This window comes from Oryctolagus cuniculus, chromosome 7 (genome assembly GCF_051225735.1).
Source record: "Oryctolagus cuniculus isolate XC-2025 breed Fujian yellow rabbit chromosome 7, ASM5122573v1, whole genome shotgun sequence".
Taxonomy (NCBI): domain Eukaryota; kingdom Metazoa; phylum Chordata; class Mammalia; order Lagomorpha; family Leporidae; genus Oryctolagus; species Oryctolagus cuniculus.
The window spans coordinates 67,550,379-67,563,970 of NC_142873.1; the positions used below are offsets into that span (position 1 = coordinate 67,550,379).

General features: G+C 37.7%; 1 long non-coding RNA gene across 21 annotated transcripts in view; it reads left to right on the forward strand.

Annotated features, from left to right (window-relative positions):
- Positions 1–13,592, forward strand: part of LOC103350106 (uncharacterized) — a 271,720-nt gene that overhangs the window by 73,259 nt on the left and 184,869 nt on the right. For 13 of the 21 annotated variants that reach the window (XR_016237146.1, XR_016237152.1, XR_016237145.1 and 10 more), the window contains one exon: positions 11,321–11,444. The exons of 3 other annotated variants lie outside the window; for them this stretch is intronic. This is a non-coding gene — a long non-coding RNA (uncharacterized LOC103350106). Of the gene's footprint in view, positions 1–6,750; positions 6,882–11,320; positions 11,445–13,592 lie in introns of all 21 variants that reach the window. 5 more of the 21 variants (XR_016237138.1, XR_016237135.1, XR_016237136.1 and 2 more) reach the window with 1 other exon arrangement.

Below are 13,592 nucleotides of genomic sequence, written 5' to 3' on the forward strand. Positions count from 1 at the left end.
GTGCCAGCTGCAGCGCACCAGCCACAGCGGCCATTGGGCGGTGAACCAACAGAAAAAGGAAGACCTTTTTCTCTGACTCTCTCACTGTCCACTCTGCCTGTCAAAAAAAATCAGAAAAGGAAGGAAGGAAGGAAGGAAGGAAGGAAGGAAGGAAGGAAGGAAGGAAGGAAGGAAGGCAGGAAGGAAGAGAGAGAAAGAGAGAGAGAAAGGAGAGAAAGAGAAAGAAATAAAGAAATTCAGATCATACAAGTTGGAGAGCAAATTTCTATATCACTCATTAAGATTGAATATCATTTATACATACACTGGCGGGGGGGTGCATTATGGCACAGTGGGTTAAGCTGCTGCTTTGGATGCCTGCATCTCATATCAGGCAGCCTGGAATTGAGTCCCACCTCTGCTTCCAATATCCAGCTTCCTGCTGATGTTTCCAGAAAGCAGCAGATGATGACCCATATACTTGAGTTCCTGCTACCCACATGGGAAAACTTGTTGGAGTTGTGGGTTCCAAGCTTCAGCCTGGCCCACCCTTGGCTGTTGCAGGCATTTGGGGAATAAAACAATTAATGGAAGATATTCTCTCTCTCTCTTCCTCTCTCTCTCTCTCTCCCTCCACCTTTCAAATAAATAAATAAATCTTTAATAGCTGTTAGACATGGACTCAAATTAAATTTTATGGCAAGAAGTAGGGAAGACAGGCCTCTCTGGAAAAAAAAATTACAAATTCCCACAAACAGTGTTTTTGAAGGGAGTAAAGCTAGAATAGTTGAGAAGACATTTGGAAAGAATTTACTGCCAGAGGAATGGAAGACATCTGAAGTCATGGAACACCAACAATGGTGAAATGGAAATAGAGTCTTCCATTTGAGACTATTTGAGTCTCACAAAATGTTGAGCACTGAAGCTGAATGTCTGGGTAGTTAGAATAAACTTCTATTCACATCAAGTTTTAAAATACCAACCAGAGGGCTGAATGAAAGGTTTCTACACTGACTCTGACTGCAGACTTTGGAGCTGTAGACCCAGGGAATGTGGTTCATGGGGAGGAGCTGCTTTGAGTAAACTCTCCACTGTGATCTCAGCCTGGTGGAAACTGAAACCCCACCTGCAACTGTTTCAGCCATAAAATCTCATTGAACAACAGAATAAGGGACAGTAGTTTTTCACTTCAGGTTAGAGAAGAGTCTGGCAAAAAAGTATATTTTAGCAACCCAAATTTATACTCTACCAACTAGATAACTACTGAGGACTTCATTGTCACTTTGTAGTCTTCCATTAATTAAATTTGGGCACTGTTTCACAGATCTTTTGATATATCACTATTTGGTTATCTGAGCAACCCTTTAATATGCTGCCTTATGATGGTCTGTATCAGAATACAGAATTGAAAACTTCTAAGAGGAATCTGAACCTACTGCAAGATAATAAAAGATAATTCTCAACAAATGAAAGCATTTCACAGATAGTAGTCCAAGACTTCAAGGAAACATAAAGGTTGTTAACCGTGATCTGCTATAGTGAAGTTAAGCATTTAATGCAGACTAAATTTGGAGTTGTGAACTGTAAAGCCTTAAAAGCAGTAGTAAAAGCTTCTAGTGTCTGAGTCTACAGAGAATGGAGAAGCGTTTAAGAGCCAACTCTGAGTTAGTCTGCAACCTCAGGGTTCACCAGATAGATGCTAGTAATCTAATTTCAAAACATCAGAATGGCAAAAAGAGGAATGGTAAAGAGGGCAACACTTGGAAAGCATGGACTAGCCATTTTCGTATACTTTCTTGCATCAGTTATGGTGAGGAGATTTCAAAATGAGTGATGCTGAGTAGGCATTAGGCACAGTGGTTAAGATGCTGCTTGGGATGGCTGCATCTCAAATCTGAGTGACCTGGTTTGAGTCTCAGCTCCACCTCCAAATCTAACTTCCTGCAAAAACAAAACAAAACAAAGCAAAATAAACAAACAAAAACCCAGAAAGCAGCAGGTGATGGATCAAGTACTTGCAGCCCACATGAGAGACACAAATTGAGTCCCTGACTCCTGCATGGGCTCTGGGGTCAGACTGTCAGATTCAAAGCTTACATCTTGCTTATTAGCTATGTGCTCTTGGACAACTTGCTTATCCCTCTGAGTTTCAGTTTATTACCTATAAACTGGAGACAGTAACACTGTCAGTCTGATGAACTATTTTTGATTACTAAATTTTTTGTATCAGGTTCTTTGGAACATAGGAAGAATGTATTAAGTATTAGATTTTTTAAAAAAATTATTTATTCATTTTGGAGGCAGAGTTACAGAGACGACAGTTTCTGTTTCCATCTTCTGGTTCACTCCCCAGTGCCCGTAATGGCAAGGACTGGATCAGGCCAAATCCAGGAGCCTGCAGCTCCATCTGGATTTCCCACGTGGATGACATGGGCCAAGTATTTGGGCTGTATTCTGCTGTTTTCTCAGATCCACTAGCAGGGAGCTGGATCAGAAGTAGAACCACAATACCAGCCCTTAAATATTAGCTCTTTCGAATATCCCTTATTAAAACATCTGTTTCCTCTCGATAACATGCATTTCACTTTTTAGGTTTATATTTTTGTTTTTTATTTACTTCCATACATGTGATTTTCTCTTCAAACTGTATTTTGTTTCTGCCACTTTATAAACTTGTTTTCACCCTGTGTACCTGTAGACTTGTTTCCTCCACTATACACTGTTTCTTAAATTCTATTTCCAAAAAAACTAACCCAGGTTTAGGTACTGTTTTCTTCTCTTCTGCTACTAGTTTTGTGCTTCATTAAAAATCTGGGGCACAGGGACAGCACTGTGCCATAGTGGGTAAAGCCGCCACCTGTGATGCCAGCATCCCATATGGGCACCAGTTCTGGTCCCAACTCTTCCACTTGTGATCTAGCTCCCTGATAATGTGCTAGGAAAACAGTGGAAGATGGTCCAAGTCCTTGTCCCCCTCCTCAAAGTGGGAGATTAGGAAAAAGCTCCTGGCTCCTGCCTTCAGCCTGGCCCAGACCTGGGCCATTGGGGCCATTTGGGGAATGAACCAGTGGGTGAAAGACTTCTTTCTGTGTCTCTCCCTCCCTCTCTGCCTTTCAAGTAAATCTTTTTTAAAAAATTGGGGGCACAATCCTACTTCTACCTTCATGATTGTCTGAAACTAAGAATCAAGTTCTACTTTATACTGTGTTCCCCATCCCAACTCTTGACACTGTATCTCAGCCTGTTCCTTTATCTGTGCATTCAGTTAACAGATACATGTTGCTTGTTTTCTCTGTCAGGTACTGTACAGTTCCTAGGGACTGTCACAGAGAGAAGAATTTCTATTTTCTATTGACACAGCTGCAAGTCTTTGCTTTGCATGATATGATTCTATTAGCCAATCAAGTTCCCCTTTTACATAAACCAGTATCTTAGTCTATGCAGGTTTCTATAACAAAATACCACAGATTGGGTAACTTTTAAGAAGTAGAAACATTTTTCTTACAGTTCTGAATACTGAGAAGTTCAAAATCAAGCAGATCTGATTTCTGATGAGAGCCAATATCTTGGTTTATATGTGGTGCCTTCTTGTTGGGTCCTCAGATAATGGAAAGGGACAAGGCAGGTCCCTGGGGAATCTTTTACAAGGACATTAATCCCATTAATGAGAACCTTACCCTTGTGACCTAATCATTTCCTAAAGGCCTACCTCCCAGTGCCACAATATTGGGGATTAGGCTTCTTTCTTTTTGTTTATTTCTTTATTTATTTATTTGACAGGTAGAGTTATAGACAATGAGAGAGAGAGAGAGAGAGAGAGAGACAGAGACAGAGAGAGACAGAGAGAAAGGTCTTCCTTCCGTTAGTTCACTCCCCAAATGGCCGCCACAGCCAGTGCTGCGCCGATCTGAAGCCAGGAGCCAGGTGCTTCTTCCTGGTCTCCCATACGGGTGCAGGGGCCCAAGCACTTGGGCCATCCTCCACTGCCCTCCCGGGCTACAGCAGAGAACTGGACTGGAAGAGTAGCAACTGGGACTAGAACCCAGATGCTGGCTCCACAGGTGGGGAGCATTAACCAAGCGAGCCATGGCACCAGCCCCTAGGCTTCTTTCAATATTTGAACTAAGTGAACACCCAAACATTCAAACCATAGCAACCAATTTGAGCTGTTTCTTTGACTTGCAACTCCAAGTATTCTGAAACATTTCATCGTATATTCATTTTCCATGTGTATTAGGATTCTGTTCTGTACATCTCTTGCATCTCTTGTGCTCCACTGGTCTATCAATCCTTTTTTTTTTTTTTTTAAAGATTTATTTATTTATTTGAAACGCAGAGTTAGAGGCAGAGGGAGACAGAGAGAGGAGTCTTCCCTTAACAGAATCAGTCCCAAATGGCCACAATGGCCAGAGCAGGGCTGATGTGAAGCCAGGAACCTGGAGCTTCTTCCTGTTCTCCCACATGGTTGCAGTGGCCCAAGGACTTAGGACATCCTATACTGCTTTCCCAGCCATTAGCAGAGAACTGGATCAGAAGTGGAGCAGTGGGTACTCAAACCGGCACCCATATGGGATACTGTCACTGCAGGTAGCAGTTTTACATGCTATGCCACAGTGCCAGCCCCTGATCTATCAATCCTTATAGTGCTTGAACTGCACTGTTTCATTACTATTACCAGAAGATCTTTATAATACATTTTAATATGATAGGAAGATATTTAAATACTAATTCTTTCCAAATGAACTTTTAATTAAGAATAGTATGTTTTTTATAGGAGCAAATATTAATTTTATGAACTAATGAACAATTGAATCTTTATGATACTGAATCTGATAATATAAGAGAAGCATTCATTTCCATTTATTCAAATCATTCTTTATAATACTTAAGTGATTTTTAATGTTCTTTCTTAGAATTATATTGATTTATTCTTAAGTAAAGTTTTTACTTTGTAACAATGACTGGTTATTATTTGTGTAAGTGAATTATTTTGATTTTATAATACATTGTCTTAAGAATTCTTGTTTTGCCAGCACTCTGGCCTTAGAATCAGCCCTTAAGGCATTCGGATCCGGCTGAAAAGCCCATGAGAGTATTTCAGGCATGGAAAGCCAAGACACTCTGGCAAAAAAAAAAAAAAAAAAAAAAAAAAAAAAACTAAATGAAATCCCAGTGGAAAGAACAGGTCATCAAAGAAGGCGGTACCTTTCTCTGAAGGGAGGAGAGAACTTCCACTTTGACTATGACCTTGTCTAAATATGATCCGAGTCGGCAAACTCAAAAGGCTTAACATAGCCTTGGCAACTCATGACAAGAGCCTAGGGTGATTACTGACGCCATAAACAAGAGTGCCAATTTGTTAAATCAACAACAGGAGTCACTGTGCACTTACTCCTCATGTAGGATCTCTGTCCTTAATGTGCTGTGTATTGAGATTTAATGCTATAACGAGTACTCAAACAATATATTTCACTTTGTGTTTTAATGCTATAACTAGTACTCAAACAGTATTTTACACTTTGTGTTTCTGTGTGGGTGCAAACTGTTGAAAGCTTTACTTAATATATGCTAAACTGATCTTCTGTATATAAAGATAATTGAAAATGAATCTTGATGTGAATGGAAGGGGAGTGGGAGAGGGGAGGGTTGCGGGTGGGAGGGAAGTTATGAGGGGGAAGCCATTGTAATCCATAAGCTGTACTTTGGAAATTTATATTCATTAAATAAAAGCTAAAAAAAAAAAGAATTCTTGTTTTGGGGGCTGGTGCCGTGGCTCACTTGGGTAATCCTCTGCCTGCAGTGCTGGCATCCCATATGGGCACCAGGTTCTAGTTCAGTTGCTCCTCTTCCACTCCAGCTCTCTGCTGTGGCCCAGGAAGGCAGTGGAGGATGGCCCAAGTGTTTGGGCCCCAGCACCCGCATGGGAAACAAGGAAGAAGTGCCTGGCTCCTGGTTTCGGATAGGCACAGCGCGCCGGCCGTGGTGGCTATTTGGGGAGTGAACCAATGGAAAGAAGACCTTTCTCTCTGTCTCTCTCTCTCTCACTAACTCTACCTGTCAAATTAAAAAATATTAAAAAAAAGAACTCTTGTTTTAATTTTTTATTTCATTTCTAAGCCTTCAAATTCTCAATTACTACAATATTAAGAATTTTACCTGCCACTTCATTTTTTAAATCACATGAATTGTAATTTTCAAACAATTTAAAGCAGTAGTTGTAAATATCAAGTAACTCTTTACTTTAATAATGAACGATAATAATGTTGTACCATTAAGAATAATGCTTCTGTTTCAAAAAAGTTACATATGGATGTTCACTTTTTTAAGTGCTTTTTTGTGTTATATGGAAATCTATTTATTTGATCCCTTAATACATGAATTATGTTTGATACAATACTGAATATTTTTCTTCTTTATATTTATGCAGTAAGTCCATCACCTGCTGCCTCCTATGACCATATTCACAGGAAGCTGGAATCAGGAGCACAGCTAGTACCTGTACCCAGGCACTATAATATGGAATGCAAGCATCCCAAGCAGAGTCAACTACTGGGTCATACACCCACCCAGAAAACTTTTTTTTTTTTTTTTTTTTTTTTTTGCAAAACAGAACATTTTCAATTCTTGGGGAAACCTATTTATAATTTTCATGTCTTTCAAAAGTTCCTATTGGGAGTTGGTGCTGTGGTATATGAGGTTAAGCCTCTGTCTGTAGTGTTAGCATCAATTTGGGCATTGGTTGGAGTCCTAGCTTCTCTACTTCCAATGCAGCTTCTTGCTGATGTGCCTGGGAAAGCAGTAGAAGATGGCCAAGTGCTTGGGCCCCTACACCCACATGGGAGACCTGGAAGAAGCTCCTGCGTCCTGGCTTTGGCCTTTGCAGCCATTTGAGGAGTGAACCAGTGAGTGGATCGAAGATCTCTTCTGTTTTCTTCTCTCTGTCCTTCTCTCTATGTAGCTCTGACTTTTAAATAAATAAATAAATCTCAATAAAAAATTCCTATTAGAATACTTTTTTTGTTTATTTATTACTTTTCCTAAAGAATTTTCATATTTACTCTTCTTTGTAATACCACAAATTTTGGACTCTTTATTATTAATGTAAACTTGGTTAAGATATTTTTGTACATTCATGTGTTGATACATAAAATTTTCAGTATACCATATATGTGAGCAGGAACTTCAAAAATTTCATGAAAATGGAATTAAAAGATAACTTTATTTTGGTATAAACATTTTTGAAATCCATGTGAATGAAGAATATACATAAAGTTTACAGAACTGTATTATGCGGCCAGCGCCGCGGCTCAGTAGGCTAATCCTCCGCCTAGCGGCGCTGGCACACTGGGTTCTAGTCCCGGTCGGGGCACCGGATTCCGTCCCGGTTGCCCCTCTTCCAGGCCAGCTCTCTGCTGTGGCCAGGGAGTGCAGTGGAGGATGGCCCAAGTGCTTGGGCCCTGCACCCCATGGGAGACCAGGAAAAGCACCTGGCTCCTGGCACCTGCCATTGGATCAGCGCGGTGCGCCGGCCGCAGTGCGCCAGCCGCGGCAGCCATTGGAGGGTGAACCAACGGCAAAGGAAGACCTTTCTCTCTCTCTCTCTCTCTCACTGTCCACTCTGCCTGTCAAAAAAAAAAAAAAAAAAAAAAGAACTGTATTATGAAGAAAATACGTATAAATTTAAAAATTTTGCATGAAAATCAGTATCTTTTACTTTTATTTTCCATGAACATTTTGAAATACCCTCATATTAATTTTTAATAACAAAAATTTCTACTTTGTTAATATTTTAATATTTTAATGTTATAAGAAATGCTTAAGTGTTAGGAGTAAAATGACAAACACCATATAGAATCTTTACATATAAGGTATTTGTAGTCAAAAGCAATAGAAGCCAAGAAGAAATTCAAATGTATTGAGAGAATATTGTTGACTGTGGAATCTAAGACCTTAGGAAAAGTTGACGCCAAGATGCCTATAGAACTCTTACTTCAGAGAAACCATGACTAGTTTTTGGCGCTGGGACTATAATATGGTCCGTCTCAAAATACTTCTCTGCCCCTCTGTGTATTAATTCACAACTCTAAATTTCTACATGGAGAATCTGAACTAGCAGATCAGTTTTCCATTATTGCTTTGATATTTGATGGTCACTGAAAAAGGTCTTCTGGAAAGTGTAAAAACCATAGGACTTTTCCTGTACATCAGTGGCAATTAGAGTAAAGGGAGTTTTCATCTGAATTGAAGTTCTATGTAACTATTATGTTATAATCCTAATCTTTCTAGAATGTATTGGTGTGTTCACTGTTCCCAATAGTAAGCAAAATTATTTTTCATCACTAGAAGTCCAATGTGCTATCCATTGCACAACAGAGGCTCCTGCAAAATTATTTTTAAGATTTACATTAGTTAATTATTTAATTATATACTTGCAACAGACCTTTCAAACAAATATCCGACTTTTACAATTTGTTAAATCTTTTTTTTTTTCCAATTTTAGATTTTTTTTTTTTTTTTTTTTTTGACAGGCAGAGTAGATAGAGAGAGAGACAGAGAGAAAGGTCTTCCTTTGCCATTGGTTCACCCTCCAATGGCCGCCACGGCTGGTGCGCTGCAGCCGGCGCACCGCGCTGATCCGAAGCCAGGAGCCAGGTGCTTCTCCTGGTCTCCCATGGGGTGCAGGGCCCAAGCACTTGGGCCATCCTCCACTGCCTTCCTGGGCCACAGCAGAGAGCTGGCCTGGAAGAGGGGCAACCGGGACAGAATCCGGTGCCCCGACCAGGACTAGAACCCGTGGAAGATTAGTCTAGTGAGCCGCGGTGCCGGCAGACAATTTGTTAAATCTTAAAAGGATGAATTAGAATAGTGCAAGGGGCCAGCTCTGTGGCGTAGCGGGTAAAGCCGCCACTTGCAATGCCAGTATCCCATATGGGTGCTGGTTCAAGACCCAGCTGCTCCACTTCCCATCCAAACCTCTGCTATGGCCTGGGAAATCAGTCAAAGATGTTCTAAGTCCTTGGGCCCCTGCACCCATGTGGGAGACCTGGAAGAAACTCCTTGCTCCTGGCTTTAGATTGGCACAGCTCTGGGCATTGAGGCCAATTGGGGAGTGAACCATTGGATGGAAGACCTCTTTCTCCCTCTCTCTCTGCCTTTCCTTCTTTTTCTGTGTAACTCTTTCAAATAAATAAATAAATCATTTAAAAAAGAATAATGCAAAATCTGCCACCAGAATTTTTTCACAATATGTGCTTAAAAAACAGAATCGATTATAAGTGGAAAAATTAATTTTGTCAACATCTAAAATATTTTAAAAGCTGTTGTTTAAGTTATGTAGAAAGTTTTAGTTTGTAGAAGTGTATCCTAAAACTGCATTGTCACCATCAACCAAAATCTTCATTTCTAGTAGTTAAAAATTATATAGTACTTTACATTGATCAGTTATTATTAGAGTGGAAAACAGCCTTAATTACTTGGTAATGGTAGCAGCTTCTTATGTACCTTGCATGCATACATACACACATAATGCACTTTCTTACTAATCTCAGTTGAAGGTGAATTTCTATTTTGTGTGGCCAGTGTCCAATCTGGTGACCACAGGAATAATCTACTACTGTACATGATGTCAAATTGTGAAAATCTGACTGGTTTTTTAATAATACATTTCTAATATAATTTTAGGCTACGGCCATACCACCCTGAACATATCTGATCTTGTCTAATATAATTTTAATTATATAATAAAAATCCAGATTTATGATTACATTCCAGAAATTCATTCTATGATAATATTTAACTTTGAGACAACTACTGATTTTAATTGTAAAGCATTCAATAGTTCACCAGTAAGTATTCCTAGTGTACCTCTGTAATAGAATCTATAAATATTGGTTGTAGCGAAGAACAAGATGAGTTGTGTTCCTTCTGGAAAAATGTCATCTTCCATGGGGAGGAGCCTTTCCTTGACTCAGGAGATGCTTTCAGATATACATAAATAGAATAATGGGAAATGAAGAAAGATTCCAAGTTAAATTGCCTATTCATTAATTATAGTGAGTACTTGGAATGTTTGAGGTAGAAGTTAAATTTACTTAGCATTGAAATCTGCATATAACATTTGACACTTTGAATTCTGATGAACAGACTCATGATATCTTATGTATAATTATTTTTATTGGTAATAGTAATACCCACAGCATACATAATGCCTTTTTTTTTAATGGCACAAAATGCTATATATAAAGAGCTTACCATGAATCCTAATTATTTTGGCTGTGAACAGTTCAGCTATTTTGTATATTTTATATATTAACTGAGGCCTGCTGTTTATATCTTAATGACTATATATCTGTAGTTCCTGAAAGCATCTCATTACTTATGATAATATACTTCCTAATGTCAGCTATGAAAAATCTTTTTTATCTCCTTGTAATTTTATATCATTATAGCATTTAAAATCTTAAGTTTCCAAATTGAAAGAAGGAGTAGGAAATGAAAATGCACAGTACTTTTCAGCCTGGCCCAAGAGTTACAGGGGACAACATGGACCACCTGTGGAAACTCATTATGAAACTTACTTCTTCACAATTTACTCTTTCTAGTAGTTTTCTGAAAATTTTAATCAGTTCCACATTTCCTACTTATTTTCAGGAATAACTCTCATGGACCAATCTACTGAGTAATAGAATTGTGTTATTTATTTTTCAGAAAATCACTATTTTACTGAAGGAAATCATATATTCATTAAGGTTTATTTATGATACTTCTCCTTTTTTTCTTTCTCTGAATTACAAACCACAGTCATCTGTCTTTGCTTTAAAATTTCTTAGCAGTAGAAATTTATTTAATAATATTTTGGGACATCTATTATATTAGTTGGAGTACTTTAAATTGACACAACTTTAAACTAAATTAAAGTGATAATATGAATTATTTTTAAAATTTTATTTATTTATTTGACAGATAAAGTTACAGTGAGAAGGAGAGACAGAGAGAAAGGTCTTCCTTCTGTTGGTTCACCCCACAAATGGCCGCAATGGCCGGAACTGTGCCAATCCGAAGCCAGGAGCCAGGAGCTTCTTCCTGGTCTCCCATGCGGGTGCAAGGGCCTAAGCACTTGGGTCATCCTCTACTGCTGTTCCAGGTTACAGTGGAGAGCTGGACTGGAAGAGGAGCAACCAGGACTAGCACCGGCACCCGTATGGGATGCCTGTGCCACAGGCAGAGGATTAACCTAGTGTGCCATGGCACTGCCGGCTCCAGTAACAATATGAATTTTAAAGAAGGAGTCTTATTATCTTTAGTTTCATATATATAATACTTTACCAATTATTATTTCCAGGAGTATTGTTACTATGATGACTCAGAATGGCTGTTTGTCAAACAGATGATAGAATGAGAGAATGAAGACTTAAATATAAGAAAAAAGAGAAAACTACTAAGTCTGGAATGTTATTCCCTTGAAGGTATGACTTTATCTTGTATTTATCTTTATTTGTTTTACTTCTGCTTTATATTCTGATCATGAAAGAGGATCTGGCTTAAAAGTAATGCTCAGTGAGTATTTGTTGAATGAATGAATGAACAAATGAATAAGCAGACAATATTATTCTCTAAAATAGACACTATATACCATGCACAATTGTGGGATTTACTGCTCTTTTCCGGGGAAAAGTATCACTTTTCTGTGATAAATGATAACCTAAAGCATTATTACATGTTGATTCAGTTTTGTATAATACTAATTACTGTAAGTTGAACATTTCCATGGTTCTTCAGTATATACAGTATTGTTTTTTCCTAATTGCACTGGAAATTCTTTGAGAACAAGGAAAATAGTGTCTACTTATTCGGAGTCCAAATATGGAAAGTAAATATTAGTCTAGTTGAATCACATTTCAATAAAGAGGTGCTGAAGATGAGAATAAATGACCAAATAGAGAGTTAATTTGGTGGAATCAGTTCCAGGTTTGGTGAGTGAAGCTGTATTTTTGTGTAATCTGATATAATACTTTCTGATAGTTAAATTAACTTCTTCATAAAATCTGTTTATTTTTCTTTGTGAGTTATTTTTTCCCTAAGGATTGAAGGTATAACATTAAATTTTTGTAATTCAGTTCCAAAAATTAAGAAAACTTAAACTTTATTTTATTGATGATTTATTTATTTGGGATTAAATATTTAGATGATAACATCATATTATTTAAAGATGCAAATTTTCAAAATTTTTTGTCCACATCCATGTTATTTGAGATAGATGAGGTATAAACTATTGTACATGTTTTCCTTTTTCCATACTTTCTCTAAATTTTAAACTCCTTTCAAGGAAATCAGTATTCAAGTAATATCTGACTTCTACTTATGATATACTTATGAATTTATTACATATGTAGAGATTCAGTTTTAGATGAATTTCTTCATTTTGTGATTCAATAATGTTTTATTCTATTAATATTTTAATATTCTACTTTTTGGAATATTTTGAGGTGCTAAGACACTTATTATCACTAATGAATCATAATATTATATATTACTAGATATAATATTAAATGGCTATTTTATATATACTATAGGCTACTTTGATTAAAATATTTTCTTAATAGTATGAATATTTTATCCTTGAAAAAATTAAACAACATGTCTATAAATGGAAATCAGAATCCTTGGGAGGGAGGCCTTTGGCAAGGCAGTTATTTTGTACAAACAACCAAATCTGTGGGAGGGGACCACACGAAGCCTACATCCCCTTTTGAATCCTCAGTAGCGTCCTCCAGGGAAAGTCACCGACTGAAGATTGTTTAAATGGCAGCAGGGGTGCATAGTAACACTGCTCCTCAAAGGAAGCATCACCTTATCTGACCCAGTCTTGGAGTTTAATCAGGCGCCTACTGCAGCCAGTTGACAATAATGTCTCCAAACATTTCCATTTTTCAGAATTCAGGAGCCATTTGAGGACATTTTGTTAGTTTTGTAGATCTTCAGAGGATACCTTTTGCTGAAAACTTAAGATGAACTTGGTCTTTTGCTGTGCTTTAGCCTCTTTCAGTGTATACTATAAGGATTTATAGAGATCTGTGATATATTAGTTCTTGTGATGCATGTCAGTTACTCTAATGATGATATCTAACAATGGTTGTTACCTACCTGAGTCATTAAGAAGGGAAAAAGGCATCATCTTTTGGGTTTGCAATAAGTATTAAATGGACTGTTCTTTTCCCTTAATCTTTAATGGGAATTCATTGCTTCTCCCTTGGAAGTTCTTAATTTAAAGAAATATAAAGTCCTATTTGGGACGAAGGCCATTATGTCATTTAAAATCTAAGGAACAATGACTTTGTTCTGTTTGTGGGAAATCATACCCTTGGAGAAGTGTTCCAAATGTAAAGAGCAATGAAGAATATTGTATTGGTTTTGATTATACAGCATGTTTAGTTATAATTCCACTTGTCTCTTGCCCAAAAGATCACTAGTTAAGCATATACTACTTGTTGCCAGAGTCAACAGTCTTTATTTTTCTTTCTATTCTGTGAGGAGAACTTCAAATGTTATTATTTATGAGGTCTTTACTGCAGCCTGTTGGTTTGGACTAAACATGCATTATTCCATGCCCTGTT